This window comes from Primulina tabacum, chromosome 6, assembly GCF_025594145.1.
Source record: "Primulina tabacum isolate GXHZ01 chromosome 6, ASM2559414v2, whole genome shotgun sequence".
Taxonomy (NCBI): domain Eukaryota; kingdom Viridiplantae; phylum Streptophyta; class Magnoliopsida; order Lamiales; family Gesneriaceae; genus Primulina; species Primulina tabacum.
In genome coordinates this window covers 40128562-40147136 of record NC_134555.1, presented here as the reverse complement: position 1 = coordinate 40147136, position 18575 = coordinate 40128562, and the positions used below count along the sequence as shown (strand labels likewise).

At 38.4% G+C, this 18575-nt stretch overlaps 1 pseudogene; it reads right to left on the bottom strand.

Moving 5' to 3' along the window:
- LOC142548214 (uncharacterized) overlaps positions 1–9366 on the bottom strand; it is a 40056-nt pseudogene extending 30690 nt beyond the window's left edge.
- Between the last annotated feature and the right edge of the window lie 9209 nt (positions 9367–18575).

Below are 18575 nucleotides of genomic sequence, written 5' to 3'. Positions count from 1 at the left end.
CCTAGAATTATCATGAATATGAACAAACGCCGAACATCCAAACGTACGTAGAGGAAGATCAGTGAATATTTTGGACTTTGGGAATGATTTTCTGAGGGTATTTAATGGTGTTTGGAATTTTAACACCCGAGACGGAAGTCTGTTGATTAGGTAACATGCGGTTAAAATAGCATCCCCCCAATAGATTTTTGGAACATTGTTTGTGAAAAGAAGGGCGCGAGCGACCTCTAAAAGGTGTCGATTTTTCCTTTCGGAAACCCCATTTTGTTGAGGGGTATCAACACATGAACTGTAATGAATAATACCATGTTTTGAAGAAAATTCATTGAGTGATGAATTGAAATACTCGGTGCCATTGTCAGACCGAAGGATTTGTATTTTAGAGTTAAATTGAGTAAGGATCATATTGTAGAACTGTTCAAAAATTTTCAAAACTTCAGATTTGTTAGGAAGGAGAAAAATCCAACAGACACGAGAGTGATCATCAATAAATGTAATAAACCATTTTTTATTAGAAATTGAAGCGACTCGAGACGGACCCCACAAATCACTGTGTATGAGAGAGAATGGCCTAGATTCATGATAAAGATGAATGGGAAAAGGTATGCGAGTATGTTTAGCTATCTGACATACTTCGCATACAAACCTATCACAAGAGTGAAACAACGAAGGAAACAAATGTTTTAAATAAGAAAAACTTGGGTGACCAAGGCGTTGATGAAGTAACATTATTTGTTGGGGACGAGATTGATGTGTAGAATCATGGACCACTTGGCAGCACCGAACAGTAGAATCAGCTCGTAGAAAGTGATATAAACCCGACACCTCAGCAGCACGCCCAATCGTCTTCCCCGAGGCCCGATCCTGAAAAATACACAACTTAGGTGAAAAATTGGCAATACAATCGGAGTCAAGGGTGAGTTTGCTGATCGACAGCAAGTTGTAAGTCAATTGAGGGACAAACAAGACATTCTGTAATATCATACGGGGACTCAACGAAACAGTGCCAATACCAAGAACAGGAGAAATTGAACCATCTGCCAAAGTTACTGATCTAGATCTTTGGCATGGTTGATATGATGAGAAAAGGGTGCGAACTCCGGACATGTGTTCGGATGCACCTGAATCAATAATCCAACACTCACCAGAGTTACCAGGGTCGGTAACAGAGGAAGAAGTACCGTGCGCCATCAGTGAAGTCGAGGTGGAAAGGAACTGGCCAAGTTGATTGAGTTGTGCTTGAGAGAATGTTGCAGCGGATGATGGTGTGTTGTTGTCGACTTTCACCGGTACGGCTGGCTTGGTGGACTCGGCGTTACGCTGGCTGCGTGGCACCCAGTCAGCTGGCTTGCCGTGGAGCTTCCAACATGTGGCTTTAGTATGATTAGGTCGGTTGCAATGTTCACACCACAGCTGCGGTTTGCGGGATCCTCGAGCGGCCATGGCAGAGGCATCATGATTGGTGGCAACGGGTATGGTAGCTTCACCGAGCATAATTCGTTTCCTCTGTTCTTCTCGACGGACTTCGGAGAAAATGGTATCAAGGCTCGGTAATGGCTTGATACTCAGAATCCGTCCACGAGCATCATCCAGGGATGGATGTAGGCCGGTGAGGAAGTCATAGGTTCTTTCTTTGGCGAGCAATTTTTGGTAGATCTCACGGTTGGCAGCATCGGTCCACTCAGGTTGAGTGAAAAGATCGAGTTCTTGCCACAGTTTTGTTAGCGAAACGAAGTACTGAGTTACAGTACCATCGTCTTGTCGCAGATTACGAGAGCGAGTCCGGAGGTCGAACATCTTATTCGAGTCTTCAAGATCTGAGTAGGCTAAGGCAACAGCGTCCCAAATAGCCTTTGCTGTTGGGTAATGGAGGTAGATCTCTGCAATGGAGTCGTCCATAGAGTGAAGAAGCCAGGCCATAACCATGGAATTCTGAATATCCCACGCTGCAAACGAAGGATCAGATTGGTTTGGTGTCGAAATGGAACCATCAAGGTATCCAAATCGTCCTTTCCCGCGGATAATGAGTTGGACGGAACGAGACCACTGTAAGTAGTTCCGGCCACTGAGTTTAAAGCTGGTAATTTGGAATGGAAGGGAGTTATCAGAGGCACTGAGAACAGGTTGCATCTCTGATTTTTCCATAGATGAAAAAATATTCAAAAAAGGCTTTTATTGCTCTGATACCATAAAAGCACTAGAACAGGAGATGATAATTTTTGATTCATTCATAAAAAAAAATTAAGATACAGACTTATCTATTTATATTGTAGGTTACAAGAGATAAAAAAGGAAAGAATAAAACTAATTAATCACATCCTAAAATATTGCAATCACTCTAACAATTAGCCTAAGATTTCTCTAGACCTAAACTATTGCAATTATTCTAGCCTAAGATTTCTCTAGACCTAAACTATTGCAATTATTCCAACAATTAGCCTAAGATTTCTCTAGACTGCGTCAACATGTATTGACATCAGTTTTGGGCAATGATGGATCAGTTCTCTGAGCTTTGATCTTATGCCTCTTTTCCTTCTCAGTATACAATGGTGCAAGATTGCTTGGAGTTGAGATTGGTTTAGTTTTGGTGATCTGGGTTTCTTGACTGCTGGAAGAGGTGTAGCTTCAGCATCACTTTGATGTATGGTCAACTTCCTCTTAGGTTTGGGCTTTAAAGCCTCAAGATTGACAAATTCTGGCTTTGGGAACATCAGCAAAATCTCCCTTGTCAGTTGTCTTGGCAGTAGCTGTATTGACGTCCGTTTTGAGCAATGATGGATCAGTTTTCTAAGCTTTGATCACCTGCCTTCTTTCCTTCTCAGCATGCAAAGGTGCAAGTTTGCTTGGCGTTGAGATTGCTTTGGTTGTGGTGGTCCTGGCTTTCTTGACTGGTGGAGAAGGTGTAAGTTAAGTATCACTTTGATGTATGATCAACTTCCTCTTACGCTTGGGCTTGAAAGCTCTAAGAATGACTAATTTTGGCTTTGGGAGAACATCAGCAAATTCTCCCTTGTCAGTTGTATCGGCAGTAGTTGTATTGACATCAGTTTTGGGCAATGATGGATCTCCTGCCTCTTCTCCTTCTCAGCATGCAATGGTGCAAGTTTGCTTTGCATTGAGATTGGTTCGGATTTGGTGGTATTGGCTTTCTCGACTGGTGGACGAGGTGTAGCTTCAGTATCTCTTTGATGTATGATCAACTTCCTCTCTGGCATGGGCTTTAAATCCTTAAGACTGACCAATTTTGGCTTTGGGACATCAGCAAAGTCTCTCTTGTCAGTTGTCTCGGCAATAGCTATATTGACATCAGTTTAGGGCAATGATGGATCAGTTTTCTGAACTTTGATCTCCTGCCACTTCTCCTTCTTAGCACGCAATGGTGCAAGTTTGCTAAACATTGATCTCCTGCCTCTTCTCTATCTAAGCATGCAACGGTGCAAGTTTGTCCATTGAGATAGGTTCGATTTTGGTTGTCCTGGCTTTCTTTACTGGTGGAGAAGGTGTAGGTTCAGTATTACTTTGATGTATGATCAACTTCCTCTTAGCTTGGCTTCAAAGCTCTAAGAATGACAAATTTTGGCTTTGGGAACACCAGCAAAATCTCCCTTGTCAGTTGTCTCGACAGTAGCTGTATTGACATCAGTTTTGGGCAATGATGGATCAGTTCTCTGAGCTTTGATCTTCTGCCTCTTTTCCTTCTCAGCATGCAATGGAGCAAGTTTGCTAAGCTTTGATCTCCTGCCTCTTCTCCTTCTCAACATGCAATGGTGCAAGTTTGCTTGGCTTTGAGATTGGTTCGGATTTGGTGGTCCTGGCTTTCTTGACTGGTGGATGAGGTGTAGCTTCAGTATCACTTTGATGTATGGATCAACTTCCTCTCAGGCATGGGCTTTAAAGCCTTAAGACGGACCAATTTTGGCTTTGGGAACATCAGCAAAGTCTCCCTTTTCAATTATCTCGGCAGTAGCTGTATTGACATCAGTTTAGGTCAATGATGGATCAATTTTCTGAGCTTTGATCACCAGCCACTTCTTCTTCTCAACACGCAATGGTGCGCAAGTTTGCTGAGCTTTGATCTCTTGCCTCTTTTCCTTCTAAGCATGCAATGGTGCGAGTTTTTTTGACGTTGAAATTGGTTTGGTTTTGATGGTCCTCTCTTTCTTGACTGGTGGAGGAGGTGTAGCTTCAGTATCACTTTGATGTATGATCAACTTCCTCTTACGCTTCAGCTACATCAGTTTTGGGCAATGATGGGTCAGTTCTCTCAGCTTTGATCTTCTGCCTCTTTCCTTCTCAGCTTTGATCTTCTCCTTCTCAGCATGCAATGGTGCAAGTTTGCTTGGCGTTGAGATTGGTTCGGTTTTGGTGGTCTTGGCTTTCTTGACTGACCAATTTGGCTTTGGTAACATCAGCAAAATCTCCCTTGTCAGTTGTCTCGACAGTTGTTGTATTTACATCAATTTTGGGAAATGATGGATCAGTTCTCTGAGCTTTAATCTTCTGCGTCTTTTCCTTCTCAGCATACAATGGTGCAAGTTTGTTGAGCTTCGATGACCCGCCTCTCATCCTTCACAGCATGCAATGGTGCAAGTTTCTTTGGAGTTGAGATTGGTTTGGTTTTGATGGTTAAGTTTCTTGACTGCTGGAGGACGTGTAGCTTCAGTATCACTTTGATGTATGTATGAACAACTTCCTCTTAGGCTTGGGCTTGAAAACCTCAAGATTTACCAATTTTGGCTTTGGGAACATCAGCAAAATCTCCCTTGTCAATTGTCTCGGCAGTAGCTGATTGACGTCGGTTTTGGGCAATGATGGATCAGTTTTCTGAGCTTTGATATCCTGCTTCTTTTCTTTCTCAGCATGCAATGGTGCAAGTTCGCTGGGCTTCGATCAACTGCCTATTCTCCTTCTCAACATGCAATGGTGCAAAAGTTTGCTTGGCGTTGAGATTTGTTTGGTTTTGGTGGTCCTGGCTTTCTTGACTGGTGGAGGAGGTGTAGCTTCAGTATCACTTTGATGTATGATGATCAATTTCCTCTGAAGCTTGGGCTTGAAAGCCTTAATACTTCCCAATTTTGGCTTTGGTAACTTCAGCAAAATCTCCCTTGTCAGTTGTCGCGGCAGTAACATCAGTTTTGGGTGGCTGCAAGCTTGCTGAGCTTTGATGACCCGCCTCTTCTCCTTCTCGGCATGCAATGGTGCAAGTTTGCTTGGAGTTGAGATTGGTTTGGTTTTGGTGGTCTGGCTTTCTTGACTGTTAGAGGAGGTGTACTTTGATGTATGTATGATCAACTTTAGGCTTGGGCTTGAAAACCTCAAGATTGACCAATTTTGGCTTTGGGAACATCAGCAACATCTCCTTTGTCAGTTGTCCCGGCAGTAGCTGTATTAACGTCGGTTTGGGCAATGATGGATAAGTTTACTGAGCTTTGATCTCCTGTCTTTTTTCCTTCTCAGCATGCAAAGGTGCAAGTTTGCTTGGCGTTGAGATTATTTTGGTTGTGGTGGTCCTGGCTTTCTTGACTGATGGAGGAGGTGTAGCTTCAGAATCACTTTGATGTATGATCAATTTCCTCTAAGGCTTGGGTTTGAAAGCCTTATTAATACTGACAAATTTTGGCTTTGGTAAAATCAGCAAAATCTCCCTTGTCAGTTGTCGCGGCAGTAGCTGTATTGATAGCTGTTTTGGGTAGTGATGGATCAGTTTTCTGAGCTTTGATCTTCTGCCTCTTTTCCTTCTCAGCATGCAATGGTGCAAGTTTACCGAGCTTTGATCTCCTGCCTCTTCTCCTTCTCAGTATGCAATGGTGCAAGGCGTTGAGATTGGTTCGGTTTTGGTGGTCCTGGCTTTCTTGACTGGTGGAGGAGGTGTAGCTTTAGTATCACTTTGATGTATGATCAACTTCCTCTTACGCTTGGGCTTAAAAGCCTTAATAGTGACCAATTTTGGCTTCGGGAACATCAGCAAAATCTCTTTTCTCAGTTGTCTCGACAGCAGCTGTATTGACAACAGTTTTGGGCAATGATGGATCAGTTCTCGGAGCTTTGATCTTCTCCCACTTTTCCTTCTCAGCATGCAATGGTGCAAGTTTGCTGAGCTTTGATGATGTTCCCAAAGCCAAAATTGGTCAGTCTTAATGCATGGATCAGTTCTCGGAGCTTTGATCTTCTGCCACTTTTCCTTCTCAGCATGCAATAGTGCAAGTTTGGTGAGCTTTGATGTCCTGCCTCTTCTCCTTCTCAGTATGCAATGATGCAAGCTTAGAGTTGAGATTGGTTTGGTTTTGGTGGTCTGGCTTTCTTGACTCTTCAGTATCACTTTGATGTATGATCAACTTCCTCTTAGGCTTGGGTTTGAAAGCCTCAAGATTGACCAATTCTGGCTTTGGGAACATCAAAAAAATCTCCCTTGTCTGTTGTCTCGGCAGTAGCTATATTGACGTCGGTTTTGGGCAATGATGGACCAGCATGCAAAGGTGCAAGTTTGCTTGGCGTTGAGATTGCTTTGGTTTTGGTGGTCCTGGCTTTCTTGACTGGTGGAAGAGTGTAGCTTCAGTATCACTTTGATGTATGATCAATTTCCTCCAAGGCCTGGGACCAATTTTGGCTTTGGGAACATCAACAAAATCTCCCTTGTCAGTTGTCGCGGCAGTAGCTGTATTGACATCAGTTTTGGGTAGTGATGGATCAGTTTTCTGATATTTGATTTCCTGCCTCTTTTCAATCTCAGCAAGCAATGGTGCAAGTTTGCTGAGATTTGATTTATCTCCTGCGTATTCTCGTTCTCAGCATGCAATGGTGCAAGTTTATTGGGCTTTGATCTCCTGCCTCTTCTCCCTTCTAAGCATGCCTGCAAGTTTGTTTTCCTCTTAGGCTTGGGCTTGAAAGCCTAAAGATGACCAATTTTGGCTGTCTCGGCAGTAGTTGTATTGACATCAGTTTTGGGCAATGATGTATCAGTTCTCTGAGCTTTGATCTTCTGCCTGTTTTCCTTCTCAGCATGCAATGGTGCAAGTTTGCTGAGCTTTGATCTCCTACCTCTTCTTCTTCTAAGCATGCAATGGTGCAAGTTTGTTTGGCATTGAGATTGGTTCGGTTTTGGTGGTCCTGGCTTTCTTGACTGGTGGAGGAGGTGTAGCTTCAGTGTCACTTTGATGTATGATCAACTTCCTCTTACGCTTGGGCTTGAAAGCCTTAAGATTGGCCAATTTTGGCTTTGGGAACCCCCTCAGCAAAATGTTGATTTATTAAGATCCATCGGTTCGCAATTCAAAAGCCGTGAGAAGTTTCAAAAAAAAAAATTTCAGACAACTTAACCTAAGAATACTGCTGAAAAGAATTTTTGGTGACCAAGACAAATTTGATTAACTGAATTAAAGTCTTAGAGATGCTACGTTCAAATTTCAATCTGTTCAATGATTTCATTACTTAATTTGAACATTTCTTATTTCAAATATTATTATTTTGACATGCTCTACCTACATGTGTGCCTAGTAAATGCATAGTCTAACGAGAAAGATTAATATTCTTGTTGTGTCGTCGTTGCATTTCATCAGCACAGGTGTAGGGACATCTGCGCATATGAATAAATGCTCACATAATGAATTTCCTTAACAACCCTCACCCAAATTCTCCAAATGACTCCCACTGGCCGACTAGCACCATTAATCCTCATATAGGTGAAAAGTAATCTAGATAGAAGTTTGTGCATTATGGTTATGGACTCGCAATTCGCATATGCACATGGAATATCCTGTGTTTTCTACCAAATTAATAATCCTAGGATATTTGATCACATTAATGTATGATTTAGACAAAAGAGTTTCTCCAATCACGTATAGACAGATTAAGACACTTTAGAAGTAATGAAGTGTGTTGCTAGGCACGAACTAGAATTCAGCAGGCTAAACCCAAAATTGAATTAAGTCATCGATAATACAAAGGGTGAACCCACGAGAAAATTAGTTTGACCCTAAAATACACAAAAAGTTATGTTCTCGTGACTAACTAATACTTGAATTATTAAAGATCACACAAATTCTGAAAATTATCTATGTGAACGGGCTAGTTAAATTCAAATGATGAATCATGGAGGTTAATTACAAGCAAATGTCCCATCTTACGATACAGAAATGAGCTAATTTTAAGTTGTCATGAAAATCGAGTGAAATTTCAATTTCTTGAAAGCCTCAAATGTAGAAATCGTGATATGAGGCTAAACGTAAAAACGATTTCACAAATCTGAAAATATATGCACCAAGACACGACCCATAATTTTCAGATTTGAAACAGAAAATGAGAAGACATAAAAATTAAGACATTTTTCATAAAATTCTGCAGATTTTTCTGGTCCTAGCCCTTTTCTCACTGCTTAGCGAAACATACCAAATTTATAGACTTTTTCTTGCTAACGATTTTCTCAGGTTTCTTTCCTTTTACACTTATTTTATATTATCTTGACAATATTTTTTTAGAAGAATCAAAATATTTCTCTAGTCCCATTCATCTAAGGCAGATCTATTTGGTTTCAAGACCAGATAGTTGAGAAACCAAACATGATTATTGTCCCATCCGCAAGTTGGAACACCTTGCCTTCACATAATCGAGCTTCTAAAATAGCAATTGACCAAAAATTCTATGGGATTCAAATTCTAGAAGTTACAATTCTCATTCTTAAGCGTCTATTCGCAGTTCTTTGGCAATAAGCACTAATTGAAATTTTAATTTTTTTCAATTTCCATAAACTCGATCGCAGAGATTGGAAAATTTTGGTCAACCCAGTAAAGAGCAGTGCTACAGCCCTTCACAACTTTTACTTGTAATATTTTAAAGAATGGAAGATTCGTCCCACCTAAAACACATTAACTTTCAAACATACCTCTACCAGCCCATAAAACTCAGTCTCAAAAAAAAGAAAGAAACCACGAAAAAAATATGAGGGAAAGGCAGATAAATGATATTTTACTCGAATACGGGCAGTGGCATCTTGACGAGACTCGAGGAGCATAGCAATGCCATGTCTCATCTGCCTTATTACCACGTCCCTCTTGTTTCTTAGCATCTCCTCGCCACCGCCATTTTCGCCGTTGCTTTGCTACAGTTTTTGGCTTCGCATGAATAATTAATTGAAATAAACAAAAACTTCCGAAGGAAAAAAGAGAAAAATTTAGTACCATTTGGATGATTTGAAAGCAGGGCGGATCAATAAGAGAGCCAATCTCTTTGCCTGTCTCCACCCGCCGCCGCTGCCGCCGGCGATTCCCACCACCATTATGTTGCCGAAGAGAGGAAAAGAAGCCTTTGCAGTGAGAAAAAGAGAGGGGTTTTATTTTGGGGAAAGGTTATTTTGGGAAAGGTTATTTCAACGGTCGAATATAAGGTGGTTACGCGGCGGGGGTCAGGAAATTTGCTTCTTCAGCCGTTGTACTCTTTTACCTTGTAATAATTGGGTGTGAGATAATTATTGTCGTGAATATAATACATATAGTAAGTAATATTATTTGTTATCTATATGTAATATATTTATATTTTTTCATATAATTATTTTAAATTATGATTAAATATATTAAAAAAGGGTATTTATAGGTAGGAATTGGATGAGAGACATGTGAAAATAAATTTGTGAATGTATTAAAAGTACTAATAAATACATAAAAACAAAATTTTCGTTTATATAGAATGTTGGCTAAAATTGGAAAAAAAAATGTATGCTTAGATCATATTAAAATGATTACTCCAATGACATCAAGTTTTATAATATAATATAAAATATTAAAAAGTTATTTATAAAATATTTAAAATTGGTCGTAAGAAGTGAGAAGAAAATTTTGTGAGGTATGTTAAAAGTATTAATTGTTGGTCTCACGTGCGGAATTTGAGATAATAAAACCCGAAAATAAAGAATAAAATGAACACCGAGATTTACGTGGAAAACCCCTAAAAATTATTATGGTAAAAACCACGAGCAAGATGAAAAGAATTTCGCTATAATATTTTGTGGTGTACAACTCACTCACTGTGTTTCCAAAGAGAACACACACTCTCTTAATACAAGAAAACAAAAAACCTCACAAATATTATAGAACTAAGTACTCAAATGCTTATAAGATGAGAGAAAACTCGAAGAAAGGATGATTTCAGAATGAAGGGGGGGCTCTATTTATAGAGCCTTCTGTCAATGTGAAGACGCGTATAAAACGCGTCTTCTTAAATTTCCGTCTGAAATCCCTCGCATTATTTTGAGCAGCCCACGTTTTTAAACATTTCTCCACCAACTATGGTCTGCCATCTATTGGCCCACCCATTGCCGATATTTCTCTCACTTGGAGATTTGATTGAGAATCAAACACATCTCCACACATCCTTTCAATCTTGCCATTACCTGCTGCTTACGTTTCTGCTAGGCCACTTGAGGATCTACACCACTCAAACTTATCAGTGTTCACTGGCTTCGTCAGAAAATCAGCTATGTTGTCCTTCGTATGAATCTTCTGCATATCCACACTTCCTTCTTCTACTACTTCTCGTACAAAGTGAAATTGCACTCCAATGTGTTTAGTCCTGGAATGAAAGGCTGGATTCCTTGCGATGTGCAAGGGACTCTGACTATCACAAAACAAAGGAACATTCTCTTGTTTGTGCCCGATCTCCTCCAATAACCTTTTGATCCATATTGCCTCTTTGCAAGCTTGAGTAGCTGCCATATATTCTGCCTCTGTTGTAGATAATGCCACAACTATCTGCAGTTTTGAAACCCAGGTTACTGCTCCCCCTGCTAGTGTAAACACATAACCAGTAGTAGATTTCCTCTTATCAAGATCACCTGCATAATCTGAATCGACAAAGCCCCTGAGTGTAAAATCCGATCCTCCATAACATAATGCAGAATTCGAGGTACCCTTAATGTATCTAAGGATCCTCTTAACAGTGCTCCAATGCTCTCGTCCAGGATTCGCCATATACCGACTAACTGCTCTCACTGCTTGAGCAATGTCCGTTCTTGTACAAATCATGGCGAACATCAAACTCCCCACTGCTGATGCATATGGTACTCGAGACATCTCCATCCTCTTTGTTTCACTGCTAGGACACATCTCGGAGGATAACTTGAAGTTAACAGGAAGATGGGTCGAAATTGGCTTACTATCTTGCATGTTGAAGCGGTGCAAGATTTTCTTCAAATAATTTTTCTGGGAAAGCCAAATCTTTCTGTTGCTTCTATCTCGATGAACTTGCATCCCTAGAATCTTGTTTGCTGGTCCCAAGTCCTTCATATCAAATTCTCTAGCCAACTGTGCCTTCAATCCTTGGACCTGATCTTTGTTGGGGCCTGCTACCAACATGTCGTCCACATACAACAGCAAAATAATATAATCATCACCAGACCTCTTGAAATATGTATAAGGGTCTGCACTCAGTCTGTTGTATCCAAGGCTCATGCTATAGGAATCAAATATCTTGTACCAACACCTCGGCGCCTGTTTGAGACAGTACAGAGATTTCTTCAACCTGCAAACCAAGTTCTCTTTGCCTTTTTCCGCAAAACCTTCTGGCTGGAGCATATAGATTTCTTCTTCAAGATCTCCATGAAGAAACGCCGTTTTCACATCTAGTTGTTCTAGATGTAGGTCAAACACCGCACACAATGCCAACATCACTCTGACTGTTGTAAGCCGAACCACAGGGGAAAATATCTCATTGAAGTCAATGCCTTCTTTCGGAGCATACCCTTTTACCACCAATCTAGCACGATACTGCTCCACTTGGTTATTGCCATCTCGCTTGATCTTATAGACCCATCTGTTACCGATGGCTTTCCTCCATCGTGGTAGTGTAACAAGATCCCAAGTTTTATTCCTGTCTAATGCCTCCGATTCTTCTTGCATTGCTATCATCAACAAAGATACATCCGAGCTTTGAGTAGCCTCGTGGAAACTCGATGGCTCAACATCCTCTGATAATAGACGATATACAATGTTGCTTTCAGTAACATAATCTGAAAGCCAACCTGGTGGTCTTCTGTCTCGAGTTGACTGCCTCACATTAGAAACCTCAGACTCAACATGTTCTTGTTCTTCATGCTCTGGTACTGCTTCACAAGAAACTTGACCTTCGTCCGTCTTATTTTCCACCTGAAAAATAGTAGTTTCTGAATTCGATGTGCCTTTGTCTCCCTTTACTTTATCTTCCTCGAAGATAACATCCCTGCTGATGACAAGCTTGTGAACAGTAGGATCCCACAAGCGAAACCCCTTTACTCCATCAGGATAACCCAAGAAGATACATTTTCTGGATTTCGAATCCAACTTTGATCTTTCTTGTTCATTATACAGAACGTACACCGGACTTCCAAATGTATGCAAATGAGAATAATCTGTCGGCTTCCCGGTCCACATCTCCATCGGAGTCTTCCGATCAATCGCCACTGAAGGAGAACGATTGATAATATAACAAGCGGTTTTGACTGCTTCTACCCAAAATGACTTTTCTAGACCTACAGTCCTCAAAATAGCTCTTGTTCTGTCCAAAAAGGTCCTGTTCATCCGCTCCGCCACTCCATTCTGTTGAGTTGTGTAAACCGCCGTGAATTGTCTCTTGATGCCCTCATGTTGACAAAATGCATCAAACTCGTCACTGGTATATTCTCCTCCATTGTCCGTCCTCAGACACTTGATTTTTTTCAGAATCAAGTTCAACTCGCGCTTTGAAATCTTTGAAGACTTGGAAAACATCTGATTTCTTCTTGATTGGATACATCCAATATCTCCTAGAGAAATCATCAATGAACGAGACAAAGTATCTCGCTCCTCCTAGGGATACAACCGGTGCTTGCCAAACATCCGAATGAATCAGCTCCAATATGCTTTTACTCCTGACAGTAGAAGTGCCAAACTTTAATCTGTGTTGTTTACTGGTAACACAGTGTTCACAAAAGGGTAGTGACACTTTTGTAAGTCCCGACAGCAGCTTCCGTTCTGAGAGAATTTTCAACCCTCGTTCTGACATATGCCCGAGCTTTCTATGCCATAACACTGTTAATTCTTCTCCTGAACCAATTGATGCAACAGCTAGTTCTGCCTCTTTGTGTGTTTTCCCCAATAGTACATACAGATTTGCAGCAACTTTTTCTGCTTTCATAACCACAAGCGCGCCCTTCACAATTTTCATGATCCCGTCCTCGATCCGAGTTTTGCACCCGATATCATCCAATTGCCCCAAGGACAAAAGATTTTTCGTCAGTCCCTTCACATGTCGTACCTCCTGTATGGTGCGAATGGTGCCATCAAACGTTTTAATTTTGATAGTACCGACCCCAGCGATTTCCAAGGCATGGTCATTTCCCATGAATACAGATCCTCCTGAGACTGGTTCATAATGATCAAACCATTCTCTCCGAGACGTCATGTGCCACATCGCTCCTGAATCCATAATCCATGTATCACAAAATTTGTGACTGCCTTCTGCAACAGTTGCTGCTTCACTGAATAATATTTCATCACTGCCTGAAGTACTGGCCACATTTCCTTGAGAGCTTTTATCGATTCTCGTACACTCTTTCTTGAAGTTCCCTTTACCGCCACATTTAAAGCATTAAATATTTTTCTTCTTACTTCTCGACTTTGATCTACCTCGACTTTGGCTCTCACTGGAGTCACGGTCCATAAATCTTCCTCTTATCATCGGCAAAGTCTTTGCCTGCTTCGAAGTTACCAACATGTCTTCCTTATTCTTGCGCCGGCTTTCTTCTCCGAGAACCGCAGTCAAGACATCGTCGAATTTTAGAAAGCCCATAAGAATATTGTTGGTTATGTTGATGATAAATTGATCATATGAATCTGGTAGACTTTGAAGTAGAAGCTCCGTATGTTCATTTTCCCCTATTTTATGCCCCATGGAAGTGAGTTGGGCAAATAGAGTATTTATTGTGTTGATATGGTCGGTCATCGATGAAGATTTCGCCATCCGAAGAGTATAAAGCCTTCTCTTTAGGAAAATCATGTAGTATAGCGACTTGACCTCGTACATCTTTGTCAGAGTATCCCAGATAACTTTGGCTGTTTTTATCTCAGAGATACTTGACAAAACTTCATCAGCTATAGCCAAGTGTAAATTGGCAACATCATTATCATTCATCTCGTTCCACTTTCCATCATCTGCAATCTCCACCGGTCTATCTTCAATAGCCGCCAAGCAATTCTCCTTTCTTAAAACTGCTTGTATCTTTATTTTCCACAGCATAAAATTGCTTCCATTGAACTTTGCTATCTCGTACCTTCCCGCCATTATGCCTACAACAATTTAGTAGACCGGACAAAATAATCCCCCCTTAAATAAAAAATCTCAAAAAATATTTTTCTGATGTGGAAGATCAGTCTAGGCTGCAACCACAGAGCATACTCAGAATTTTAAGAAATTTTAAACCAAGGCTCTGATACCACTTGTTGGTCCCACGTGCGGAATTTGAGATAATAAAACCCGAAAATAAAGAATAAAATGGACACCGAGATTTACGTGGAAAACCCCTAAAAATTATTAGGGTAAAAACCACGAGCAAGATGAAAAGAATTCCACTATAATATTTTGTGGTGTACAACTCACTCACTGTGTTTCCAAAGAGAACACACACTCTCTTAATACAGGAGAACAAAACACCTCATAAATATTATAGAACTAAGCACTCAAATGCTTATAAGATGAGAGAAAACTCGAAGAAGGGATGATTTCAGAATGAAGGGGGGAGCTCTATTTATAGAGCCTCCTGTCAATGTGAAGACGCGTATAAAACACGTCTTCTTAAATTTCCGTCTGAAATCCCTCGCATTATTTTGAGCAGCCCACGTTTTTTAAACATTTCTCCACCAAAAATGGTCTGCCATCTATTGGCCCACCCATTGCCGATATTATTAAGTATATGAAATAAAATCTTTATTTATATAAAATATTTGGGGTAAATCGAAATATTACCCCAAATATTTTTTGTTTTACAACTAAAAACTTATTAAAAATCAGAAAATTTTAATTTTATTCATATTCTATACAACTAATAAAAAAAATATTAAGAAGCATCATCAATTTTTTGTTCTAAAAATACTCGGGAGTTTTAGTAAAAAGGTCAAGTGTGTGGTGTATGTTTATTTTTATTTTTTTTGGAAAATAAGATCCTGTAAATTGAATAATAATTACGATAGAGATATTTGACTCAACAGTCACAACTAGGGTTGCACATGAAAGTCGGGCTCGAGTATCACACTAGTTGAGCTCGATTCAATTTAAATTTTATAGGTTCGAACTCGATTGAGTTTTAAATTTTAAACTCGGACTTGACTCATATAAATATTGAGTTTCTCGAGCTCGTACTCGAAAATTGATGGCATCATTTGTAGGTGTGGAGCTAGAGATTTTAAATGTATTGGGCATAATTTGTTTCAAATTATGCATATAATATAAACATAAAAAAAATGTAACATGTTATACTGATATGAAGTTTTTCTTTAGCAAAAATTTCTTAAATAATATTAGAAATTTAAAAAAAATATTGAAAAATATCATATCTGGATATGATATTCCATATATCGTGAACGTCCACCCCTGGCCTTTTGTGGAAAATTTATCTCATAATTGAGAATGTAAACTCAGTCACAAGAGCCACAGTGCGAACAACAAATATAAATGCTAGTTTCTTGCTCTTCAACAACCATTGTTATGTCACTCAAGAGGCTTTAAGGGTCTTTATGGAGGAGACGACCACTCGAACAACAGCTGGATCGGTGGTCTGTCCTAATATAAAACAATAAAATATCGTTGAGAAAAAATGTAGCAGTTTGAACAAATTGACATCATCCATCAATTCCAAGAAGGGCACAATATACAAAAACATTGAGACAAAAAAAAAAAAAAAAAAATTAAACCACACATGTCAACTCTACGGAAAAGCTGAACCATCAACTCCCCATTTTTCACCCTAAATTGGTCAAAATATGCGAAAGAGGTCATTACGAAAAATATTGAAATTCTTGATAACACAATAAGATGCTTGTGTGAAGGGGGTGTGGGAAGAGTGAGAGTTGTACTGATAATAAATAAAATAAGATGAGGCTATGAAAAGGACCAGTGACAAAATAATTTTTAATAATTTTACACTAACAATAAATAAAATAAAATTAGGTTAACGCTCTATAGGTTGTACTAATAATAAATAAAATCTAATATTATGTTGTGGAATTTCATTTCGAGTTTTTGTCGACTGTATATTAAAAGTTTTGTTCTGACACTGTAAATTTGATTTTTTTGGCTTTTAGTCTATTTAATTGGAGTTCTAACGTGGTGTTAAAAAATATTGACATAACATTGAAAACTATCGTGTCAAAAGTTAGTGCACCAAGGTTAAAGTTTTATAACTAATAGATTAAACTCAAAATAAGATAAGATAGTTGACAAAAAAAATTGCTTTTCATTGTTACAAATTTTAATAGTGTATTATAAATATTAAATTATTTTCATTGAGCTTTGAAAAATAAAAATTATCATTACCATATGCTATTATAGAAGGAAAATAATGTGATTGTACGTCAAGTATTTGATAAAAATAAAGATGTTTTTTCTACCATGATTTAATTTATTGGCATTGATATTTAACATCATGTTATAATCAATCGCTTACCACTAGAAAAAATATTATAGTTGTTAGCAGATTTACAACATTATTGTGGCAGCACAAAGCTCATATTAAGCTATGAGTAGACATAAGAGACCGCAATTTGTGGGTGCCATTGGATCGAGATGTTAAGCCCTAGGCAGTGCAGACCACGCTGCGTACGAGCATACATAATAATTGATGGGTGCTACCATGGACACTCCAACACCCAGCCAGAAATTTCTTTTGGGGTGACTCGAACTTTTGACCTCATTATAATACCAATTTTTAAGATCAAACACTTACCACATGTCGAAAATTATATCTGTTAGCAGATACACAACTTTATTTCCTTACATCGTGGCAGCGCAAAACCCATACTAAGGATCAGTGGACATGAGAGACTACACTATTGCGTGAGATCAAAGCCCAATAAACGATTGATTATAACATGATCTTAAATATCCAACACTCGACGCACACATGTCGTGTTCATACACTTGCACCCAAGTCAAGCATTTTCCAGTGCAAATCGTGCCCTTGATTTACACTCCATGCGAAAGAGAGAAAATGTTGACCAATCATTCTTATATTTTTCATAAAGTGTAATTTAATATAAGTTCATTTATACCACTTTTATTTTCCTATGTGAGACAAACTCATCACTCCCTAATTTTCATCTACACAAATGAAACCACATTAACACACACAACCCAATTATAGATTATAATCCAACAACGTCGCATATGCAACATTTGTGCTTCGACCACTAATATATACATCAGTGACCATGACACCGTAATGTACATAGTCAGTAATAGAATACATATTATGTATGCTTCTTATATATAAGTGTAATTTTTGAATGGTTGAGAAATTTGAGATATAATACTTAGCAATATGATGTTGGGATTAAGTTGCCCCTCTCCTGAGATTTCTTCAACTTGTAACGAATAATTTATGCCAAAATGAAAGAATGAAACTAAAGCCATAAACAGTATAACAAATTTGGTGGTAAATTGACTGATAACTCCAGCAAATTTTATTTCAAAAAATATAGCAAACATACCGCCAATTATAGTTTTTGAGCGGAGTTGGAAGAAAAGTTGGTGCTCGGCCATTATAGATAGTATAAATATAAATTTTGGACATTGACACCATTTTTCAAAAATTTTCAAATGATTTTCTTATGATATTTATTTTTCTAATCATTTTCCAAAAACCCTGTACATGTTAAATAGCTATTCATTATATTTTTAGGTCATCTCCAACCCTGCGCCAAAATATCGTTTTTACGCTATTTTGGTGCAGGGATCATCTCCAATGGAGCAAAATAGCGTAGCTCCATTTCCTATGCGCCAAATTTGGCGCAGGGCATTTTTCTTTTTTTAATAATTAGATAATATTTATTGTATTATTTTAATAATTAAATATAAAATCATAAAAATTAAAATATTTAATTATATAAATTTATAAATATATCAGATTGTTGATGAGAGAAGCACCAACTCCGGATGTAGAAATGATTGTCGATGAGAATATCAGATTTCAAGAATTTCTCGCTCAATATAAAAGTATAAAAGACAAAGATGCTCACTATGCACTACGAAACGCTTTAATTGATCATTTATGGAAGGAATATAGTTGTTAAGATGTTTGAATTTGGATTCATATTAAGTTCTAAAAATAAATTATTTGTATTAAAATTATGTCAATTTTAATAATGAAGCATTTTTATTAATTCGTATTATAAATATTAGAGTCAATATATATAAAAATCAAATAAAGAAATTTAACTAGTAATATAAATAAAATTATAATTATAATACTAATATTAACATTAATTATAATTATATTATTAAATTTATAAATAATAAATAGTAAACAAAAAGAATATTCTAGGAATATACTTTTTAGGGTAAGATTTGAAGTAAATGTGTTG